At 46.9% G+C, this 3,748-nt stretch overlaps 1 long non-coding RNA gene across 8 annotated transcripts; it reads left to right on the forward strand.

Moving 5' to 3' along the window:
• The first annotated feature begins 791 nt into the window (after positions 1–791).
• Positions 792–3,463, forward strand: LOC125523181. 8 transcript variants are annotated; one of them, XR_007290135.1, is made up of 7 exons: positions 796–1,192; positions 1,280–1,332; positions 1,693–1,742; positions 1,811–1,972; positions 2,545–2,740; positions 2,865–2,963; positions 3,090–3,463. It is a non-coding gene; the product is annotated as an uncharacterized LOC125523181 (long non-coding RNA). The 8 variants fall into 8 exon arrangements; XR_007290139.1 differs by having other exon boundaries at positions 1,708–1,742; XR_007290138.1 differs by having other exon boundaries at positions 793–1,192; positions 1,280–1,742; positions 1,811–1,988.
• The last annotated feature ends 285 nt before the right edge of the window (positions 3,464–3,748 follow it).

Below are 3,748 nucleotides of genomic sequence, written 5' to 3' on the forward strand. Positions count from 1 at the left end.
TGAAGAGTGATGGTTATCAGAACTCCGAGGTAACGATGGAATCCTACACCGGTAACAACAAGGACAGATACTACGGAAGGATCGAGGAGATCTGGCAGTTGAGCTACGCTGGAGAGAAGGTCCCGATGTTCCGTGTCAGATGGGCCAAGAGCGTCCTAAAAGAAGACTGGTATTTCACCACCATGGTTATACCCGAAGCCAAATCCAAGACCGCGGGCGCAAACGTCACCGCGAAAAATGAGCCATGGGTACTGGCTTCCCAATTGGACCAATGCTTCTTCATTACTGACCCGTCAAAGCCCAGTCGTGTTGTCGTGAGGAGAGGCAAAAGGAAGATCATCGGCATGGATGGAGTCGCCAATGAGCAAGACTTTGACAAGTACGGCGACCCAAAGATGGAACATGATGACGACGATGAAGTGCCATACACCACAAGAAGAAGCAGGACCACCCTACCTAAAGGATGTTCGTTCCACAGAAGAACTCCATTTGCTAAAAAGAAGGGCAAGAAGATTGTGAACAGATAGCTAGCTAAGATCGATTGTACACTACTAGGGAAAAGCTTATACACAGAAATTTATCAGCAGCGCTATTTAAAAATAGACACTACTGCTAAATAGCAGTAGCGTTCTCTACAAAACCGCGCTACTAATATCCCTTTAGCAGTAGCGCGCTAGGAGAGAAGAGCGCTACTACTAAAATTGTCAGGGTGTTGCCTCCAGACTAGGTATAGTAGTACCGCTATATCCATAGACGCGCTATTGCTAAAGTACTTAGGAGTAGAGCATTTCGCCAACACATGCTACTACTTACTGCTGCACCATCCACCTGATCCACTCCCAGCCACCACTCTTCTCATTCCCTTCTCCTCACAGCCGCCATGCCTCCTGCTCCCACACCGGCGCCACCTCCTCCATCTCCCCAGCCTGTCCCTCAGCAACGCACAGCTCCTCCACCTCGCTAGATGCCACGCCCCCTCCCCTCTCCCCCCAAACCCACAACCCTGCCGCGGGGGCGCGTCCGCGGCGACTGCCCTTCCACGCCGTCTCCGTCCGCCCCTGCGGCTCTGATGTCTCCTCCGTCTCCACCTCCTCCCCGCAGCAGGCGCCGGGACCGGGCGACGGCGACGATGCCAAGGGGCCCACCGGCGTGCCCGTGCCCTTCTCCCGCGAATCCGCCATCGCGCTGCCTCGTAAGGCCGACAACATGTTTTTTCTGCTTGGTGCTCGCTCGCTGTGGTTCTGCAGGTATAATATAATGTGCTTGCTTGTGAATGCAGGGCCGCTGACGAGCGCAGATCTGATGGGGGAGGCCAGCGGGGAAGGCCTCAGCGTAAGTCTGTTTCTTGTAGGAAGTCTTGCAGCTAACTGCTGAAAAAAAGTGGCATGTAAATCTGATTGATGAAAATTGTTGTATGCCATCAGAAGGTTGTTTGTTTGTCTGAATTCTTAAGCTATATGCACATGTTTAGATGTGCAAATTCTCGAGATTAAAGAGTTAGGGTCAGTAGATAATAGTAAGATTAACCCGTCAGGGTAAGTTTCCAAATGTAACTGAAAATTAAACTGTTGTATTATTTTCTTCGGTTGGTGAGGCAGTTCAAGATTAAAATGTGTCCTTGCACGGTTACTTTCACCTACCTAATTCAACTTCTTCCTCCTTTTCACTTGAATTTATTTCACCATGATTCAGTTGCTCTCTCTCCAGATCTGAATGAAACAGGGCATCCAGCCATCTCAAGGGTTAGTTTTGTATGTAGTAGCTAATTAAGCTTCTTATTTGTTTTGTTTTAACGTTTTTCTTGTCGAAGGTGTCAAAATGAACACTGACGGCCACGGGAGTCCCTCGGGGGCATCCTATAAAATACTAGCTCAGGGAAAATATCAAGTTGATTAGAAGAGATTCGCTGACGGAGTTTCGTCCAAAAGCTCGGGTTGACGGGGAGAGACGACACTGCTAGTTTGCTGAAGTGGTAGGTTGCCATTCAGGTCAGTCCCCAATACTCTTCTTCCTTGGGCTCCAGAATTTACTTGCATTAGGGAGTTAGCCGAGCCACATTTAACCTAGTGAAGACAAGATTACGACTTCATTACATTGATAGTCAACAGAAGAACACAACTAAAATATGCGCAGAAAGTTAGTTAGGTTGTAGCCAGAAGCTGTAGAGACTGTTTGGGTGTGATTCCTGTCGGTGGACTGATGAAATTTTTGGTAGAGCAATTCAGGCGTGTGGTTGGATGGATGAATATACCTTGCATACATCTCTAGGATTTACAGAATGAAGCTAACAATTGCTTGAGCCTACTATGTTTTATATGTTAGGAGTATCCTCGGCCAGGTTAATTACTAATGATCTGAAGTACTCGAATAGCTGTAAACTTGTGACCACACAAGTTAACTTTTTATATTTTACCTAATGATTTTTATACTAGCTAGCGTTTCTCATATCACAAAAGCTGTTGCTGCACTTCATATATTCCACCTTTTTTATCTAATTTCAAGAAGTTAACTTTGGTCGTTGCCTCGTTTACATCTATTTTTCAGATGCATTTATCTACTGATTGCCCACGTGCAGCCTAGGAACAGGCCGGTGATGTCTTCGGTTGTCATGATGCTGGCCAGTGAGAATGCCATGTTGCCGGAGCCAAATGAGCCCGGCGTAAACCTTGGGAGGAACATGACAGATACAGGATTTTTCTGAAAATGAAAGCGAGTTCACCATGATTATGACAGATACTAGGTAGTTTAGCTTGGGATAGAATACAATGCACGGGTTACAACAGAACTTATTTCTTGTCTCACAATTATTGATTGCTCTTTGTTCTCATTTTCCTTTGTTACCTGAAACTATTCCTTGTCAACAGATAAGCGGAAGCCGGGTTCGGAGCCACCGACAGTGTCTTCCTTGGATTTGTTCGTGCAATAAGGAGGGGACCCAGCCTTCTTCACGTGTCGAGCAACAAGTAAGGACCAGCCTTCGGCTGTTGCTATTGATTCATGTGCATGCACAATAAAGAAAGAAAATACAATACTAGATTTGGACACAGGACATGAACCAACAAGTTTTCACTTTCCTGACGTGGGTGTAGGGGTGATTGAGGAGGATTACTGTGGCCCGGTGGGTGTCGTGCTCTTCAACCACTTGGAGGTGCACTTCACCTTGAAGCCTAGTGACTAGTGCACACAGATGATCATCCAGGTGATCGCGCCGTCGGAGGTCGCCGAGGTGGAGGTCCTCGACGCCACCGTCTGGGGGGAGGTCCATCGGCATTTGAACTCCAAGCCTTGGTAGATACATCTTCCATGTGGTTTGTTTAGGTTGGTGGTGGAATGCTAGGGAAGGTACCCACCTTTTAGGTGATGGTTGTGTTCGTCTGATGTTAAATGGGATGTCATGATTTCTTTCAGTTGAGATGTTGTTCCTTGACATGAGTTTATTTTGCACCGGGCATGTCTATTTCTATCCAGGAATAATGCATCTAAATTTTATTTTATTTTAATTCCTAATTAGCTAGTAGTAGCATGGGAGGAAAAGTGCACGCTACTACTACTTAGGATAGTAGTAGCGCTGGTTGTGATAGTAGTAGCGCGGTGCCATCCACGCTACTACTAACAGACGTAATAGTAGTGTGGGTTGCATCAGCGCTACTGCTATCTACTTAGCTGTAGCGTGATACTAGTAGCGCGGGTACCCGCGCTGCTAGTAGCCAGTTTACCCGTGCTGCTAGAAGCCTTTTCTCTAGTAGTG

Source organism: Triticum urartu, chromosome 7 (assembly GCF_003073215.2).
Source record: "Triticum urartu cultivar G1812 chromosome 7, Tu2.1, whole genome shotgun sequence".
Lineage (NCBI taxonomy): Eukaryota > Viridiplantae > Streptophyta > Magnoliopsida > Poales > Poaceae > Triticum > Triticum urartu.